Consider the following 20336-nt stretch of genomic DNA (forward strand, 5'->3'; position numbering starts at 1 on the left):
GTGGCTTACTTCTTGTCTCCATAGCCACTTCTGACGCCAAATGTAACGGATTCCGGAGACACTTGTAGAGGTAACTTGTTTATTACAACCCAACACTCTCCAACAGTCCAGATACTCTGTTACCGCCTAGGTACACAGCCTAGGTACACAGCCTAGGTACACAGCCTAGATACTCTACTCTGGCTACGCTCTGGAACTCGCCCTCACAAGGTCGTAGAGTCGGGAGTTCCAGAGTCCCACCACTGGCTCTCACAACATCCCAGGGTCCTCAGATGGCTGGTCTTGTGTCTTGGGTCTTGAGCTATGACTGGCCCCGATCGTCCAGGGAGCTCCTCTTTTTATGCCTAGTCCAACGAGGGGGTGGGGCCGTGTGCGCCACCAGACATCCCACAGAGCACACACAGCCCCCCCCCCCCCCCCCCGTTGGCGGCGCCAAGAGGCTTAAGCGCCTGGGAACCCAACGCCTGGCGCCCAGAGGCTTAAGCGTCTGGACCCGCCTGGGAACCCAGCGCCTGGTGCAAAGAGGCTTAAGCGCCTGGCCCTCCCAGGGTCCCAGAGCCCCCAGCAGCCCCTCCCTTCTTATGTCACTACACATGAAGCCATCCAGATATACAAACATAGACATAACTTCAACCGTGATGATGGGTACAAATTGAGCAATCATTGGAAAGATGTTATTAACCATATAAAAAAGATTTAACTACGCATATGTGTACCATCTTATTTGACAGGTACTAGTCTATTTTACCGAGTTGCTGACATCCCCAGCGTTTAACAGTACTGCAATTTTTTGGTTTTGGAAGCCAACATCGGCTGTAATTCTTGCAGAGGTGCTTAACCGGTACCTTCCCCTTCTACCCCCCCACCCTCCCAGTCCCTGACTGCCATATTTAGATAAGCTCCTCCCCCCTCCCCTTAATCAGTATATAAGATAGTCTCTTGGATTTCCCTTCACTTGATACAGTAAATTTGGCTGTGACGGTCCCACCTGAAGACGGAGACTTGTGTTGCCTCCGAAACGTGATTGAATGTAATTATTTTCATTTATTATTATTTTATTATTATTATTTTTACCTACGTGACTTTACCGAAAAACCTAAGAGTATGGACTAGGCCGTTATCACATTTAAACTCGATAAACAAAGTGAATAAATCTTAAATTATAATAAATATCCGTGTGTTTGTATCTTGTATTATGAACCCGGTGACCCGAGTACGATGTATTGTGCATAAATTTACACAAATTTACAAACTTTTTAAATAATCAAAAAGCCATGGGCTTTAGGCAAGGTGCTTACGGACTAGGTCCTAAATCACATTCAAACTCATTAACATTAAATAAACGTTAATAAACGTTACAATTAGAATAAATAAACATTCATTTGTATTTAATACTGTAATGAATACAGATATGTACATTTATACTGACACGAGAGAGATGAAGGAAAGGGATGATTACGGACAAATGGAAAAAGAACACACGATTAAACCCGAGTTAAACGATTTAACCCCCCTGCACCCGCCAATCTCAATTTAAACACACAGCTCACTCACACACACAGCTCACTCACACAGTCACGCAGCACAACTCAAACGCCGCCGCACACGCTGCCGCCGCCATCTTCTTTGATTGCTTGTGTTGCGAGCAAAACGTCGTGATATTGTTATTATTGAGAATAGGTTTTACCCTTTTTTCTAGCAACAAAACAGGTGTTAAGATGGTAAACACCAAACTGAAACCTTTTACAAGGAATCATGTCTGCATTAACCACAATGCTTGTGGTCAGAATGCAAAAAGAAACGTACTCTGATAATTGCATTATCTTTGGTTCCTTCGGTAAAGTCACGTAGGCTCAAGAGAAAGGTGTCTCTGAGCCTAGGCTCAAGAGAAAGCTGTCTCTGATGTGGACTAATCAGTTTCAAAGACAATGCATATGTAGTGGGTACAGAGGGAGAGCGAGGCTTCTTGGAGGCAACACGTTTTATTAAGTTAATACTTTCTAACACAAGGGGTAGCTGCCCCTTCCACCAGATAACTGGGAAGGTGGTCCCTCCAGCCTAACTCGCCCTAACGCGACTGGGGGAGGGAGCCGTCAAGCCGGACTCCGACTCGAGTCCTGGTCTTGACCCCGGGCGTCTTCATGTCTTGAGACCAGCAACAACCGCCGGACCTGTTGAGGGGTCCGGCTTATATTCCCAGTCCCGGGGCCTCCCACGCCCCTAGGCACGCCTTCTTCTCGACCTTTCCAGAGGCCCCTGGAACCGGTCCCGGGGTCCCCCAGCCCCCCTCTTTGGGGGCCCCACCCCCAGTACCTCCGGCAACCAGCCCTCTGGGTTCATCCGGAGTGCCATGGCCCCCTGTCACCCCTGCGCCACTCCCGGCGCCACTCCCGGTGCTCTCGCCCCATAGCCTCGAAGGGCTGCAACTGCATACGGAGTGCACGTTGCACAACTGCTGTTGCTGTAGGTTGTATGAGCAGCATGTCCCGTGCTTCACATACGGGCCGGTCTAAGAGTACGTTTTTTTTGTTTGCATTTTTACCACAATTATTCTGGTTAATGCAGACATGATTCCTTGTAAAAGGTGTCAGTTTGGTGTTTTAACATCTTAACACCTGTTTTTGTTGCCAGAAAATGGGGAAAACCTATTCCCATACTTTGGTGCTGGCAAAGGAGGTCCCATAATTGTTATTATTTTTTCTATCCTTATTTGTACAAAGCTACGCTTAGTTACTGGCGGCTCATTAACATAATGTATTAAGTTACACCGCCGCTCGTTGGGGAGGGGATTGTGTTGATCCCCGTAAGTGACGTCATGTCACCTCCTGCTGCTGCGTGACGTCACGAGATACCAGGAAGCTGCTGCACTGCGCGCGCTCTCACTGAGATCAGAGGTGAGAAGTTCACATCGTGGTTGTTGTCGTGGTTGTTGTTGTTTACCCAGGTAGAGCCTCGCATCTTCTTTCTCGTAGGGATATCAATTGAGGAGTAGCAAGTATGGAATCGATGTCCAGGTTGGAACATTACAACGCGGGGCCTAGCCATGCGGGGCTTTGCCTCCTGCCCTCGCCTGATGGCATTTGCTTTAATTCTTTGCTTAAGTTTAATTTGTCTTCATCTGGCTCACTACTTTGAAAGTTTGTTTATTTTAAGTATTTAGTTTTTTTTTCTTGTACCAGGCCAAGCCCACTTGAGCTATACTGCTCTTTTCCAGAATCCACCTGCCCACAACAAAGTGGCTTAGCAACGTGTGGAAATGTATATCAGTCAAATACTCTAAACGCGTGGTGATGTTGACTCTAAATGTGGAGGAAAATCCACGCGACCACGGGAGAGAGACACGCAAACTCCAAATATACATCTGTAATACAGGTTTGTTTGGGTTAAATCGTGTAGTTAAACCCCCACCACCCGACACAGCCAACTAGTAAGGGTTGTCACGTAAACAGAACGTGGCCAATTCGTCACTAGTACAGCACACCGGTTGTGTGTTGGAGAGCCAAGCCACAACATTTACAATCTTGAGTACGACGTTTCGACAGTAATTACAAACAGCTTCATTAGGCGACAACCAAATGTGGCTTGGCTCAGGAAATATAAATCGGCTCACTGCGATTATAGCTCAGCATGCTAACCGTTGCACTACCACTCCCCACTCACGCACAAACATCATCGAAAGTATAGTATTTATTCAGTACTAGCTAATTTACTTGGCTTCGCACAGGTCTAAGTAATCAAACATTGAGTAACTAGCGTTAAGAACCCGGCGTTGCCCGGGCGATAAAGGCAGATAGATAAATGGACTTACACACAGACATCGATCCACACACATAGAAACACATCGACTTAGATGCACACATGGTTAAACCCAGGATGGATCGTTAGCAGGCCAGCCTAAATGTTTCTAACCGGCGAAGATGTTCCATTAGGGGGGTGCACGTTTCGCAAGTGTAGAGAAGGGAGGGAATTAGCGTGGGCGAGAAGACCTGGAGCTTCATGCGGAGCGAGAGACCAGGTAGCTTCCACACAGCGTAACGCAGCCGATAAAAAAGATAATGGCGCTCGACTGATTTGGAGTGAGACCTCTGCTGTTAAACTGGAGCCAGTCATGAGCACATTGGCCAAGTATGGGAATCTCTCCAAACTCTCTACAACTGCTGTTCACCAATTGTCAGTTGTGGGGGTGGATTGTCCGATGGTACAAAATACCCAGGCACGTGCTTAGTTTTGGTGGGGCTGATGGTAAGCCACCACCTCTTAGTGGCAAGCTCCAGGTTCAGCAGCAGTGCCTCCAACTCCTCCTCTGAGTGAGCAGCAATCACCAGAGCATCGGCATACATAACATGTTTAAGCAATAGGGAGCCATCCCTTGACCGCACCCGGGCATCGATAAGCCTCCCATTGTATCTGTATCATATGGTAATTCCTCCAGTACAGCCATTGAAGGCTTTACGAACTATGTGGTCAAAAGATATGTTAAATAATGTGGGAGCCAGAGGACCTCCCTGTCACACCCCAAGGTGTAGAGGTAATGGCTCTGACTGACGGTCACATAGTTTGACGCGGGGCCGCTCACCATCATGAAGGTCCTTAACGATCGTGAGCAAAGGGTGAGGTACTCCGTAAGAATGAAGAACAACCCAGAGGCCAGGCCTACTGATGGTGTTAGCGGCCTTGAGCAGGTCAATAAAGCACATACATTCACTCACACGCACACATGGACCTACAGACACGCAAAGTAATTGACTTACAATGACTCACATAGAGCCACGTACACAAAGCGGCCATGGACTGACACACAGACATATCGACTCACTCACACACACACACACAAACACATGGACTTACACATGGACTCACACACGCATAGACATCCACTTTAGATACACACACATGGAGTTACACACACATATATCGACGTACACACATACAGCGACTCACACACACTCCAGACCAGGTGCCAGCATCATGACCAACTCGGGCATTGAAGTCACAAGATGACTCTGTCCCGAGTGGCCACCTTAGCCAGCACCTGAAAGGAGGTCATAGAAGGCATCCGACTCATCGGCTTTGCCTGCATCCCTCCACGGATGTTTGTCTTCGGTGGGGGCATAAGTAACCACGACCACCACTCCTCGTTTCCGGTTAATGGGAAGGCGAGCCCAAAGTAGCCTGGGGCTTACAGCTTACCACACCTCACCCTGTTGTTTGGCAGTCTCCTGCCCCGAGAAGAGGACTGTCCACCCCTCATGGTAGCAGGAGCCAGAACCGGTCTACCGGACCTCCTGAATGCCACAGAGATCCAGGCGGTACCGGTCCAGCTCCCGACAAAGGAGTGGCAGCCTCTCCTCCGCAGTGAGCATTCTAACATTCCACGTGGCCATCCGTAGTGACTTTTCATTGTTTCTGGAGGAGCCCCGAGGGTGAAGATTCAATCTCCTGGCTCCGCCAATTGGGGTTTGGCCAGGAGACGTCATAGACGCCTGTCCCCCCGGGGCCTCCGGCACAAGCTTATTAGTTACATATTTATGTTTAATTCGTAGTTTCGTGGTAATGAATTGAAGGTGGAGGGGTTACCAGCCCCTCGCATCCGTCCAGAGCCCCCGTTTAGCCACTGTGGTGGTCACAGACGCCATGAGGGGAGAGGCCAGTGGGCATTGGCCCTCCCCCCACAGCACTGTCCATGACAGAGTTGCCCGTCCGGCACCGCGAGGAGGTAGGGGGTTGTTTTGCCAGACATCGACTAACACACAGACTCACACACATATCGACGTACACACACATCGACTGACACACATCGACCCACACACAAACAAATTGACTTGTACACACACGTCGACTTACAAATGCACATGGACTCACGCAGACACACATTTCGACGTACACACACACAGACATCGACTGACACACATGGACCCACACACACACCGTCTAACACAAACACATCGACTTAAACACACACATACATCGACTGACATGTACATGGAACTATGCACACACATATGGACTTACACACATATTGACTGACACACATCGACTTAAACACAGCACACACACACATGGCCGTACACAAACAAACAGTGACTGTCACACACATTGACTCGCACACACATTGACGCATACACACACAGACTCGCACAGACACAACGCACACACATATATAGACTCACACCCCCACATGGATTTACACACGCACACTCTAACTTTTATATTGACTAAATAAGTTTGTAAATAATAGTTTTCTATGTATGTGACTTTAGTGAAAGAAGCAAGGGAGAGGGGAAATGCACGCATGTATATTAAGTAAGTGATTAGGAGCGACTGCGAGGGCATTCCGCCATTTTGGTGCTAACATTTTGCTACGAGCAAGAGCAGTAAATACTGAAAGTCAACGAATACAAAATTAACCTCACTTGCCTGTAACTATGAGCAGATGCGCACCAATCAAGTGTAATTGACATAACGTCACTACTCAAACCCCCTACTGAGGGGGCAAGTGTAAATATTATAGAATGAAGACGTAATTCTTCTTGGTTCTTTCGGTAAAGTCACGTAGAAGGGAAGTAATAAAATAATAAAAATAAAACATAATAAAACAATTTTTACGACGTTTCGGCTACAACACAAGCAGCCGTCTTCAGGTGAAGAATGAGACACTGCCAAGCTAGGAGCTTATATATAAGCTGAGTTGGAGGTGGAAGAAGAAGAGAGCCTTAACAAAAGAATGTGCATATCAAGAGGAATTTAGCATATTCATGGGAAATGCGTAGGAGGTGGGCGGGGGGGTTTCAAAGTCATATTATGCCCATGCATTATGCAGGATCAGCAGCACCAAAGGGAGGGGGGGTAGCATCAACAAAGGGAGGGCATGTTAATAGTGTTAAGTAGTTGTTGCTGTTGTAGACGGAGGTACTCGGAGACGGAGGTGAGTTAGGGGCTTCCGCCAGGGTTTATTAACAAGTATCACTATAAGGGTTCCCTCTTCACCCGTTCCACTATCCCCGTTCCTCCAGTGACCCTGCTTACGTCACGGGGTCTCCCTTAAATACCCTCTGAGGCGAGACGTCACGTGCACTGCCCGGCGCGTGCGACCCCACGTCCCGTGATGTCACCGCACCGGACAGCGCACGCGACGCCACCACTCTCCTCTACTCCTCTACATCACCCCCCCCCGTGAAAAAAAACAGCCGACCCGGCTGCAAGCACCCCGCAAGCGGGGCCCCACACCGGACCGAAGACCGAATATTCACGAGTTCGTGTGCCTGAAGGTATAACCGGCTGCTAGAAACTAAACCTTAGGGCAGAACGGCCCCTCAAGCAGAACAGCAACAACAAAAAACAAAACAAATAGACCCCGAAGGCCTCATCCGCCAGATAGCGCCGAACGGGCGCCAGGGGCTGGGCCCGCTGAATGGCCATCAGGGCCGTCACCGGAGCCGCATCCCCCTCGAGCGGGTATGTGCTGCTGGCCCGCTCCCCCGTATGATGTCCGCCTCCCGTGCAGGTGGCCCGTCAGCGGGCAACAGGCCCACCGCCGTGGCCTCCGGTGACCGGGGGGTCTCTGTCGGCCTCACTCGGGAGGGGCCTGGGGGCACACACACAGGTCGGACGTCACCTCCGTCAACGAGACCCGGCCGGTCAGGCACGCCGGACACATCATCAGCCGGCTGCTCCGGAATTGGGGGTGGATCCCCCAGGGTAGATGGAACATAACGTTTGAGCCGGGACGGGTGCACTATCCACTGCCGGCGACCGAACCGAATCCGGACGCATTGCGGCCGGCGGACCTCCACAACCTCCACGGGGCCCTGCCAAGGGCGATGCAATTTGGCCGATGTGCCAACGGGGACCTGGGGACAATGCAGCCACGCTTTTTGACCCGCTATCCACGGGAGGCCAGCTGCCTGGTGTTTGGGCAGCCGCTCATTAGCCGCCTGCCGGCTTGCGGAATTCTCGGCAGCGGCCTGTCGCGCCTCGCGCAGCCGGTCAAGCGCGACCTTCAAAGGGGTCGGCACCGCCGACCCCTTCTTGGAGGAGCCAACGTCCATCTGGACGTGCACCGGGGGCTCCGGTTCCCTACCGTACATCAAATAAAAAGGCGAAAATCCCGTGGAGGCATGAGGGGCCAACCGATACGCTGCCAAGACCCCCGGGACGAACAGGTCCCAGTCTGACTGGGACGTGTTCACCTGGTGGCACAGCATGGACGTAAGGGTGCGGTTCAAGCGCTCTACCATCCCGTCTGACTGGGGGTGGTAGGGCGAGGTGCGGATTTTCTTGGTGCCAAGGAGGTCACACACCTCCTTGAGCAACCTAGACGAGAAATTCCGCCCCTGGTCAGTCAACAATTGTTCCGGCGCGCCCTTGTCAAACACGTACCCCTGGACGAAGGCCTCGGTGATAGAAGAGGCCAACTGATCGACCAAAGGCCATGCCATGGGCCAACGTGTGAGGTACTCAACGCCCACCAAGAGGTATTTGTGGCCCCGTTGGGATGCAGGGAATGGCCCCAAAATGTCGAGCGCCACGAGCTCATTAACGCGAGAAACCCGGATGGACTGCAGCGGGGCCCGGTCCCGGACAACTGGGGCCTTCCTCCGCGCGCAGTCGTGGCAACCCTTTAAAATCAGTGCCACGTCACCCTCAACACCCGGCCAGTAATAGTCCCGCTTAAGGGTCAATAAGGTCTTGTGGTAGCCAAGGTGCATAAGCTTCTCGTGAATGGCTCGGGTTAATTTACCACACAGGCTAGTGGGCACAACCACACAATAGCGTTCCAATTGGGCATCCCAACGCATGAGTAGTCCGTCATGCACGGCGATCTCCGGGGCAGCCGACGAAGCTGAGCTCCGGGTCTTATGTCCGACACGGCGCCGTAGCTTCAGCAGAGAGGAATCCTCCATCTGCAAGCCGGACCATACCTGCCAGGGAAGTCCAAGGCTGAAATCCGCGGGCGACGCCGCACCTGGAGGGGTGTCCGCCTCGGCCGACGCGACCAACTGGGCCGCGGCGTCCCCTGGGGCCTTGCAACGGCTAGAGCCCAGGGCGCAAGCACACCCACCGCCTGCCGGCAACCGGGATAAACCGTCCGCATTTCCAAGCTGTGTCCCCTTCCTGTGGATTACATCAAAGGCGTAATCCTGGAGCACTTCGAGCCAGCGAGACAGCTGACTCGAGGGCTGACTAATCTTCAGCGAATATTGCAGGGCCGCGTGGTCGGTTCGGACGCAGAACCGGAGACTCCCGTCCCGTTTCTTGACTAGCACAATGGGGGCACCCCAAGGGCTAGTAGATGGGGAGATGATGTCCGCCGCCAACATTTCCTCAACAGCCGAGCGTACATGATCTTTTTCCGCTGGGCTAAAGCGGTGGGAATTAAGTCGAATAGGGGCCGCGTCGCCCGTGTCTATGTGGTGGTCCAAAAGAGTAGTGCGACCCAGATCAAACTTACTTTGGCTGAATACATCGGTGAACCGCTCGATGAGGTCGCGGAGTTGCCGACGTTCCCCGGAGGACAACGAGGCATTCTCGTCGCACAACGTGGCGATCCATGATGCGTCGGGGTCCCCCGTGCGCATCACGCCCGCCACGACCCCTCCATCCGGGGCAGCGCTCTCGGGTGGAGGAGCCGGGGTCGCGTGTGCCAGGACGGCGCCGGCCGGGACTACGACCGGCAAGGGTCCCGAATTGAGGACCTGCAAAAAAAGGTCCTGGCCCCCCGACACGGCTGTCAAGGCGCCCACCAACCCCTTCGTCCTTGAAAAGTAGCTTGACGGGGACAGGAGGATACCCGTCTCCGTGGAGCCCATTTTGAGCGGTTTGCGCAACCTAAGGGGTATCAGGATTTGTGATGCCGGTGGTACGGTCACCGGCACTTTATTCAAGGCCCGTACACCGGCGACCAAGGGAGACAGGACGGTAGGCGATTGTAGGAATTTCAGCCGCCTCCCTGACGGCATTTCCACACAGCCCTGGTCAACGAGAATTCGGATGGGCATCCTAGACAAAAAGTCGGTCCCCAAGAGGCATGGCACTGCTAAGGTCCTGGAGACCAAAATCGGCCCGGCCAACTCAATCTCGTCAACCCGAACTGACGCTACAACGTGGCCCAAGATGCCCAAACTGCCGCCGTTCGCGGCGACACAAGCCCTGCGAACCGGCCTTAACGGACCCACGCTGTGGGGTAGCAGCCCAAAAATGGCCTCAGAAATAATGGTGGCCGATGCCCCCGTATCCACCAGGAGGCGAACGTGCACCCCTTGCACATATCCTGCCACCGCTGAGGAGCCGGCAGCTGCCGCCACCATCCTATGCGCAAGCGCATCCCAGTGGCGGGTCTGTCTGGGTCATTGAGGGGGTGATGACGATGGTGCACCTGACCCTTCGAGGACAACCCCATGACGATGGGCCCTAGCCCCGCTAGATGCATGAGGTGAAGGGAGCGGCCGCGCAGATGATGCGTCGCGACTCGCCTGGGGCCCCGGACCCGATGCCAAGGAGGGTCTGGGAGAAGGTGGAGTCCCTTTTCCAAAGGCCTCCGGGGCATTCCGGCAGCCCCGCTCAATGTGGCCCCGCTGACCACAGCGGAAGCAGGCCACCGTGTCCGCCTCCTGTGGACGGGAAGGTCCCGGCCGCCCCCGCTGCTCCGGACGGCGACCACCCGCCCCCCTTCCTCGACGATCGGGCATCGCCAGGGCCGCGAGGGTGTCCACCCCCTGAGAGGTGACCCCCCCGTCCGGCGCCGGGACCCCCGCACACGCCGCCATCTGAGGCCGTTGGCGGAGGGAGAGGTGCGCCTGAATGTTTTCGGCGACCGCCAAGGATGTGATCTGCCGATCATTGTTGATCGACAGAGCAATTCCTAGCTCCCTTGCCAGGTCAAGCAGCTTCCCCAAGGCCATAGAATCAAGTGCCCTGCCGTACAGGTCAGGGTATGCAGCCTGTGCCAGGGCCAGGAGCGAGCAGCGGAAGGCCAGCGGCAGTTCCCCCTCCTCCCACTGCCGCAATGAAAACTTTAGCTGCGCGGTGGACGGCGGCTCAAAAACGTTGGCCATTTGGATATAGGCCGCCGGGAGTGTAGCCCGATTGGCTGGATGGATGGACTTGAAGGCCTGCAGAGCCCTTTCGTCCAAGCAGGTCGGAAGCGCCGGCAAGGCCTCCTCCATGGACCAGCTGACCGACATGTATGCCGCGTCGAACCGGTCCTGGAAGGCCGACCAGTCGCCCCCTTGCGCGACAAACGGCGCAACGTCGGGTAACCGGCGCTGCCATTGGCCGCGCGGCGCCGCGAGGTGTGGAAGCCAAGCGGCACCTGCGGGCCACCCGGCGGACACGACATGGTGCGGCGGTGGCAGCATTGCGGCTCCCGCGGGCCACGCCGAAGACGCGGAAAGGTGCGGTGGTGCTGCGGCCCCCATGGGCCACGCCGTAGATGCAGCGAGGTGTGAAGGCACCTGCGCTTTCGCGACCCACCTGTCAGCGGCGGCGTACGAAGCCACGGCGTCGTCCTGCGACGCGGCGAGGGACCACGGCGTTGCCGAAGACGCGGCGGTATAAATCAGGCCTGCAGCGGCCCCCGCGGCCCACCCCACCGGCGCAGCGAGGTGCGGGACAGCGGCCGTAGCCGCGGCAACCTCTCGCGACGCAGTGAGGCACCACGGAGTTGCGGCCTCCCCGGGCCACGCCGAAGACGCGGCGGTATAACACGGAGCCGCGGCGTCATCCATGACAAGGGACGCATCGCCGGTGGCCGGCCCCGTGAGCGCGGCGACAGGTGGAGCCGCGGCAGCACCCGCGGCCCATTCCGGCGGCACGGCGATGTACGGGGCAGCGGCAGCCGCCGCTGCCCACCCCGGCGGCCTGGCGAGGACGGCACGCGCGTACTTACCCGGGGCCCCCCCGGCGGGCGCAGCTTGATGTAGAGCCGCGTCGTCGCCGGCGGCTGGTCCCGCAGGAGCGGCGTGCCAAGAAACCCCGGCCGCGTCAGTGGAGAGACGCGGCGTCGCGGTCGCCATGGCAGCACCCGCGGCCCATTCCGGCGGCACGGCGATGTACGGGGCAGCGGCAGCTACCGCTGCCCACCCCGGCGGCCCGGCGAGGACGGCACGCGCGTACTTACCCGGGGCCCCCCCGGCGGGCGCAGCTTGATGTAGAGCCGCGTCGTCGCCGGCGGCTGGTCCCGCAGGAGCGGCGTGCCGAGAAACCCCGGCCGCGTCGGTGGAGAGACGCGGCGTCGCGGTCGCCATGGCAGCCATGTCCGCCGGCCGCCGCGTCGCAGCCGTAGTAGCGGCCGCATACGGCTCCCGAGCCAACATGGCCGCCGCGGATTGCGTCGCAGCCAACATGACGGCCATTTCCGGTGGAGCGGTCGCTGGGAAAACGGCGGCGCTTTCAACGTTGGCAGTTGACAGTTGCTCCCATCTCGAGTGCGGGGCGGTTGGCTGCGTCCGTGCCTCCACCCCGCAGCAGAGCTGCGGGGACGCTCTCCGTCTCTGGCGGCGGCGGTGAGCTGGCACTCCCCGCAGCCGAATCCTCCCGCTCCGGCCCGCTCGTCTCCATGGGGACCGTCACCGGGGTCCCGGGCTCCGGGGTCACTGCTGGAGCCTCCTCTCCGCCTTCGGGGAACATGTAGATAAAATGCCTGCCTCTTCGGCTGCTGCTATGTCGACTAAATGTAAGGACAACTTGATTTCCAAATTCAACCGCCTCTCAAACAAGAAACCGGACATTGAAAAGCTAGATGTTAACAAAGTCGTAATTAATCGCAGTAACAGTTCTATTTCTGAAGGTCTGAAATCCGTTCTAGCTAAAGGACTAAACTTTGCAGTCACACCTAGACACATACCAGTTAATGATATCATTGCTAGAGTAGATGTAGCTCTCAGGGCCTGAGTCACATCGCGGCAGACGTAGCAAGATCTGAAATCTCTGCAACCCTCAAAAACGCTAAGATGCCAGCTAGTAACATCAGCAAAGATGAGCGTTTTGAATTAGCTCAATTAAAAAAGAGGGATGACATTGTCATCCTCTCAGCCGACAAAGGCAATGCCACTGTCATCATGGACAAAACAGAATACAACACCAAAATCCAAGAACTACTCAACGATGGCAGCTACACAAAAATAAAAAGAGACCCCACCAACAGCCTCGTCTCCAAAACCAACAACATCATTTCTGCTTCAACCGCATTAATTGATCAGACCAAACAGTTCTCGTTGAAACCTTCTGCAGCCAGGCCACCAAGATTGTACGGCTTGCCAAAGATACATAAAGAAGATACACCTCTTCGTCCCATTGTCTCTACTATCAACTCCCCCACTTACAAACTGGCTCGTTTTTTGTCTGAAATCCTACGGCCTTTCACTGGAAAAACCACCTCTGCGGTACAAAACTCTACTGACCTGGTATCGACAATCAAGGGGATTTCCCTGTCCCCAGACGACCTGCTTGTCAGTTTTGATGTGGTTTCCTTGTTCACCAAGGTTCCTGTGCCTGACACCATCGCAATCATTGAAGACTTGGTTCATCAAGGACTGAATACTGGGATACCCCCCCCTGGTGAGACATTGCTTAACCAATACATACTTCACCTGGAATGGAACCTTCTACAAGCAAACTGAGGGCACCCCAATGGGCTCCCCCCTATCTCCGGTTGTAGCCAACATTTTCATGGAGAAATTTGAGACTGACGCCATCCAGACTGCCACTCTACACCCGACCTTATGGAAGAGGTACGTAGATGACACTTTTGTCATCTGGCCACATGGCCGGCCTGCTCTAGACCAATTTCTCGACCACATCAATTCCATACACCCAGCCATCAGATTCACCATGGAAGTCGAAAAAGATGGCAAGCTACCCTTTTTGGATGTCCTAATTAAAAGGAGACCTGATGGTTCAATGAGCCATTCTGTCTACAGGAAAGCCACCCATACGGATGCCTACCTAAAACCGGATTCCCACCACCATCCATCCCAGAAGAACTCCCTCATCAAGACTCTATACCATCGAGCCCAATGCATCTCCGACCAGGAACACATTGCCAGTGAACTCAAACACGTACGCCAAGCTCTTAAGGCTAATGGTTACTCCGACTACACAATCCGCAAGGCCATCACTCCAACCGTCAAGAAGGATCCTGCTGAGGAGCCTTTCAAAACCATCACCTTACCCTACATTGCTGGGGTCACAAAAAAGATCTCCAAAATCCTGATAAAACACAAGATTCAGGTACGATTCAACACAGTACATAAAATCCGTGATCTGGTTCCGTCTGTAAAAGACGTGGTTCCAGACATACAGTACCCTGGCGTCTACAAACTAAGTTGCCTCTGTGGTAGCAGTTACATTGGAGAAACCAAACGACATGTCTCGGACCGCATCCGTGAACATAAAGCTGACCTGAAACACGGTAGGACAAACACCTCAGCCGTGGCAGATCACTGTTAAAATTCAGTGGGTTCACATGACATTGACTTCTCCAAGACAGAGGTTCTCTGCAAGCCATCTGGCTACCATGAGAGATTCGTTCATGAGGCGATCCACATATACAAACACAGAGACAATTTCAACCGAGAAGATGGATTCTGGCTCAGCAATCATTGGAAGGACGTAATAAACCACTTCGGATCTTAACTGATTGTTGTTCACGTTTATGGTGACTTTCAGACCGCAGTCCACTCACTGGCATTAACTGTGTATCTTGTGTTCTCCACAGGGAATGCATTATTTGCTCCGCTGCGGATCTCCTGCCACCGTTTTCCCATTCACATGTTTCATTGCTTCTACATACTATTAACATGCCCTCCCTTTGTTAATGCTACCCCCCCCCCCTCCCTTTGGTGCTGCTGATCCTGCATAATGCATGGGCATAATATGACTTTGAAACCCCCCCGCCCACCTCCTACGCATTTCCCATGAATATGCTAAATTCCTCTTGATATGCACATTCTTTTGTTAAGGCTCTCTTCTTCTTCCACCTCCAACTCAGCTTATATATAAGCTCCTAGCTTGGCAGTGTCTCATTCTTCACCTGAAGACGGCTGCTTGCGTTGTAGCCGAAACGTCGTGAGAATTGTTTTATTATGTTTTATTTTTATTATTTTATTACTTCCCTTCTACGTGACTTTACCGAAAGAACCAAGAAGATGAATCCCTGCAGTCACGAAAGCTTTAAATCGAAATTGAAGACGTAATTGAGTATATTTATTGGTTTGCCATCTGTAAAGTAAGTGATATTGCGTGGCTGCTTATGCCTCAAGAGTCCAGAATAAGGCTATTCTTTAACAACATTGGTTCATCCCTGTTAGTTAATGTGTAACCTATAAAAGGCAATTTGTGATGAGTAAACAGCCATGGTGACACATGTGTGAAGGGAGCTGTGAATATGTGTATGTGTTACCTTGCTTAATGTCCATACGAAAGAGAATTCTCCCCTCATCTCCACCAAACGCGTGTAACTTGGTAGGGGCCCGCCCCCCCTTCCCCACCGAAAGTGTGTGAGTTGGTATGGTCGAGCGCGCTGTGTAATAAATAAATGAAAATGTAATCGCTAATTAAACTACTTTAAAGGTGACGAACGCGAAATCGGAATAGCGCTGGCTCAGCAAGGGGCTTATGGCGTGGTACCTGGCAATTTTTTTTTACGTAAACCCAACAGTTGGAAAGCGAAATCCTTCACAACTTTTGGTCGCATATCGATACGCAGACAGACAAACAATCACATTTATAGGTAAGACTAGCAGGAAGTACCCGCCGTTGCCCGGGCGAAAAATATACTTCAAAACTTATTTATTTTGTTTTATTTTTCTACCTACGCAACTTTACCGAAAGAACCAAAGAGTATATTTCAAAACTTCTCTTAAAAACATTACATATGCATACACAGATACTAAACTATTGTGAAAGCCCGGTGGGCCGTTTGTCCATTTCTCCACCAACAAAATTATAAGAGGCTTGCAGAAATTACTCTTTGGTTCTTTCGGTAAAGTCACGTAGAAATAGAACATAATAAATAAAATAATAGCATACGACGTTTAGATTGCAACAAGCAATCATAATCAATTACGAATTAATGAGAAAACAAACCTAGTAAACTTAGAAATATAATGCAATACAACTCAAGAGAGTCGGCTAACAAACAGTCAACACCCTACCTGGTTGATTACGTTCTTCCAAAGATTGATAAAATTTGAAAGAGAGACAAAAACAGACACGGAGACGCATAGACAGACACATAAGCAGAGAGAGATAACACAGAGACACACAGAGAGAGACACACATAGGCACATAGAGAAACAACGCCTTTGTGTCGAGGCCTTAAATAGAGAGAGAGGGGGGTAGAGAGATAGAGGGCGGGGGTAGATAAATTAGCATGTCAATGAGAGACTTGGAGCCTTCGTAGGTTTGTTTTCTCCTCAGTTTGTACCTGATGATTGATTGTGTTGCAATCGAAACGTCGTATGCTATTATTTAATTTATTATGTTCTCTTTCTATGTGACTTTACCGAAAGAACCAAAGAGTAATTCCTGCAGTCACGAAAGCTCCAAATCAGGCTTGCAGAAGTCCAAAAAGTTATAGAAAGTGGGGGGGTAAATAGCTGATATATAAGGTTTCTGATAATTGTCGACCTCTCCCCCTCAAAAATATTTCTACCCCCGCGTGGGTACCTGCTTTCACTACAGCAGTGCATACCGAATGTGGCGAAACCAGCTATCATGACTGCAGTGCATAGTGACTGGTGGAACCTGCTATGATTACAGCAGTGCATACTGATTGTGGTACGTGCTATGATTACAGCAGTGCATACTGACTGGTGGTACCTGCTATGATAACAGCAGTGCATATTGTGGTGGAACCTGCTTTCACTACAGCAGTGCATACTGACTGTGGTACGTGCTATGATAACAGAAGTGCATATTGTGGTAGAACATGCTTTCACTACAGCAGTACATACTGACTGGTGGTACGTGCTATGATTACAGCAGTGCATACCGACTGTGGTGGTACCTGTTATGATTACAGCAGTGCATATTGTGGTGGAACCTGCTTTCACTACAGCAGTACATACTGACTGGTGGTACGTGCTATGATTACAGCAGTGCATACCGACTGTGGTGGTACCTGTTATGATTACAGCAGTGCATATTGTGGTGGAACCTGCTTTCACTACAGCAGTGCATACTTACTGGTGGTACGTGCTATGATTACAGCAGTGCATACTGACTGTGGTACGTGCTATGAATACAGCAGTGCATACTTACTGTGGTGGTCCCTGCTATGATTACAACAGTGCAGACTGTGGTGGTACCTGCGATGATTACAGCAGTGCATACTGACTGTGGTGGTAACTGCTATTATTACAGCAGTGCATACTTACTATGGTGGTCCCTGCTATGATTACAGCAGTGCAGACTGTGGTGGTCCCTGCTATGATTACAGCAGTGCAGACTGGTGGTTGGTACCTGCAATGATTACAGTAGTGCATACTGACTGTGATGGTACCTGCTATGACGACAGTACTAGCTGACTCTATAGCAGTATATATGGACTCTATAGCACAAAGTATTAACCTGACAGAGGGGTGTGGTGAGGCCTAGTCCCGCGCAGAGCCCTCGGTCTCACCGATATTGCCGATCCGGGCGAGATGGCAACTTGGCAGGCTGGGGGCTGGGCCGCTAGCCCTCACCCCTTCCACCCACGATCCCCCCACCCTTTGTGCAGTAATATCTATGGCCTATAGTAGCATCTACCAACTCTATATTAGTAACTGCATGCATTGGGGTGGAGGGGTGGGGACATCACACTGTGAAGAATTTACCTCGGTGTTTAGTGTTTTTTTTTATAGCATGTTTAACGCTAAAGCATATTTCACCCACACCCCCACCGAACATGTGTGACTTGGCAGGCCCCCCCACCGAACGCGTGTGAGTTGGTATGGTCGATAGCGCGCTATTAAATACATAAATAAACGAAAAGTACACTAAATCAAAGAGCTTGCTCACCGTGGGGCTTACAGCGTGGTGCCTGGCTATATTTTTCAACGTAAACCCCACCGTTTGAGAGCCAAATCCCTGCAAGTGTGCGCACACACACACACACAGACAAAAAAATACATTTATACATAAAATATTCATTATTCATATGAAATGCATGTGTGTTTAAGAGTTTAACTTTGTGGGGAGCTGTCGTGCAGTTATTTCACTGCATTATGAACTCAACAATTATTTTGATTATTTCCGACAGCAAAAATGATTGATAACACTGCGTAACCAAAAAAAAATGTTGTCCCTGGGTAGTAAGTGTTATTTTTTAATTGCTTATGCCTCAAAAATACAGAAAATAGCTATTACTCCCCACAAACTTTGCTTTTGTGACCAGGACAGTGATATTTTGAAATTTACCTATTTTAAATGATAAAACGTGTGCATTTGTGTCATTCCTTCACATAAAGTTCTGGTCACAAAATGAAAGTTTGTGGGGAATAATAGCCAATTTTCTATACTTTTTAGGCGTAACCAATAACAAAATAACACGAGCCTTCCAGGGACAAAAATCGTGTTACATAGTGTAAGTGAAAACTGAACTTATTGTGGGCCTCTGCTATGTTCATTGATCTTAAATTCATTACATGGTGAAGTGAGAAAGCATTAACACTGAGCAGATGAAGGTGGCCAGGCATGGTTCTGGACACACAACCACCTTTTTACCATGCCAGTGTGTGACAATGTCAAGTTTGTATTTGCAGTAATGTACAGGGTGTTTCAAAAATAGGGACCTAATTTAAAATCAATATATTTCACAATGGCAACATGTTACAATTACACAAAAAGTTACAAACGGTTTAATGAGTTATCAAGTTTTACTACCCATTTTATAAATGCTCTATGTGCCCTCCACCTGCTGTACGGATAACATCAAGACGATAGTTGAATTTGTCCCAAACGCCTCTCAAAGTATCTTTTTCCACTGAAGTCACCACTGACGTGATTCTGTTATTGAGGTTATCCAGATGAGTCGCTAATGGTGGCACAAAAACACGGTCTTTGACGTATCCCCACAAGAAAAAGTCGCAGGGTGTGATGTCTGGGGATCTTGGGGGCCAAGAGTGTAGCGCCAAGGCCTGGGGTCCCGTGCGACCTATCCAACGTTGAGGCAGTGTGTCATTTAGAAAACGTCAAACCTGCAGGTGCCAATGTGGCAGTGCTCCATCTTGCTGAAAAATGAAGTCATCGGAATATTCATCAAGTTGTGGAAAGAGCCATTTCTGCAGCATTTCGAGATACGCTTGCCCCGTAATTGTGTTTCCCTCAAAAGAGAAAGGGCCATAAACCTCTCTTTGAGAAACAGCACAAAACACGTTTACTTTCGTGGAATTACGCTCATGCTCTACAGTTTCGTGTGGATTCTCTCCCCATATGTGCACATTGTGACGGTTAACTTTACCGCTTAGATGAAACGTTGCTTCACTAAAAATCAAACTCGGTAAGACGCTGTCGTCCTCCATGTTCTGTAACATCGCATCACAAAATTCTACATGCTTTCCTTTGTCACCTGCACGAAGAGTCTGTACCATTTGCAACCGGTATAGCCTCATGATTAAGCGTTGCCTTACACACCAGACAGTCGTATGACAAGTCGCAAGTTCTCAGCTGGCACGACGAGTGGACTTGTGCGGGCTACGCAGAAAACTCTTGAATTCTTCTCACGTTTTCCTTTGAGGTGCGTGGTCGCCCTGTGCTCTCCCCCTTACATAAACAGCCTGTTTCCTCAAATTGTCGGTACCAACGATGAATCCTCTTTGACATTGGCGGATCAATACCAAAACGCCGTTGAAACGCACGCTGCACCGCAATTACGGATTCAGTCTGCTGAACTGCAGAATGCAAAACGCCTTGTGTTGCGGGGTCGCCATCTTGCGATTGACTGAGGCTCGGGGCTGTTTGTGCGCTGAGAGAGGCATCTAGCGGTAATCATTTGAAACTCTATGCCCCGCCCTTTCAAGTGTTAAGAGTTTCATTAATGGGTGATTCGTGGTTGCAGAGATATAGCGATTTCAAATCCGGTCAATCTTTTTAAAACACCCTGTATAATAACTATTGAACATGGAGGTTAAATCAAAACAATAGTTTATTTTAGTTTTCCTCTGGGACTTTTTATAAGAATGGAAACAGGAAAATATCTCAGCACATATGTAGCTGAAGTTAGATCTGTTCATCCGAGCATTCAAACAAATCTGAGCCTGGCTTCACACCTCAAAGTTTCGATTGGACATTAATTTATGCATATCTGCATAATACAAATAGTATTATTTTCAACACGCTTTGCTATGTTAGCT

General features: G+C 51.0%; 1 pseudogene across 1 annotated transcript in view; it reads left to right on the forward strand.

Moving 5' to 3' along the window:
- The first annotated feature begins 2844 nt into the window (after window positions 1–2844).
- Window positions 2845–20336, forward strand: part of LOC144953571 (uncharacterized) — a 103146-nt pseudogene continuing 85654 nt past the window's right edge. The window contains exon 1 of the transcript XR_013640833.1: window positions 2845–2894. The product of XR_013640833.1 is annotated as an uncharacterized LOC144953571 (transcript). The remainder of the gene's footprint in view (window positions 2895–20336) is intronic.

The sequence above is a fragment of the Lampetra fluviatilis genome, chromosome 78 (genome assembly GCF_964198595.1).
Source record: "Lampetra fluviatilis chromosome 78, kcLamFluv1.1, whole genome shotgun sequence".
Classification (NCBI taxonomy): Eukaryota; Metazoa; Chordata; class Hyperoartia; order Petromyzontiformes; family Petromyzontidae; genus Lampetra; species Lampetra fluviatilis.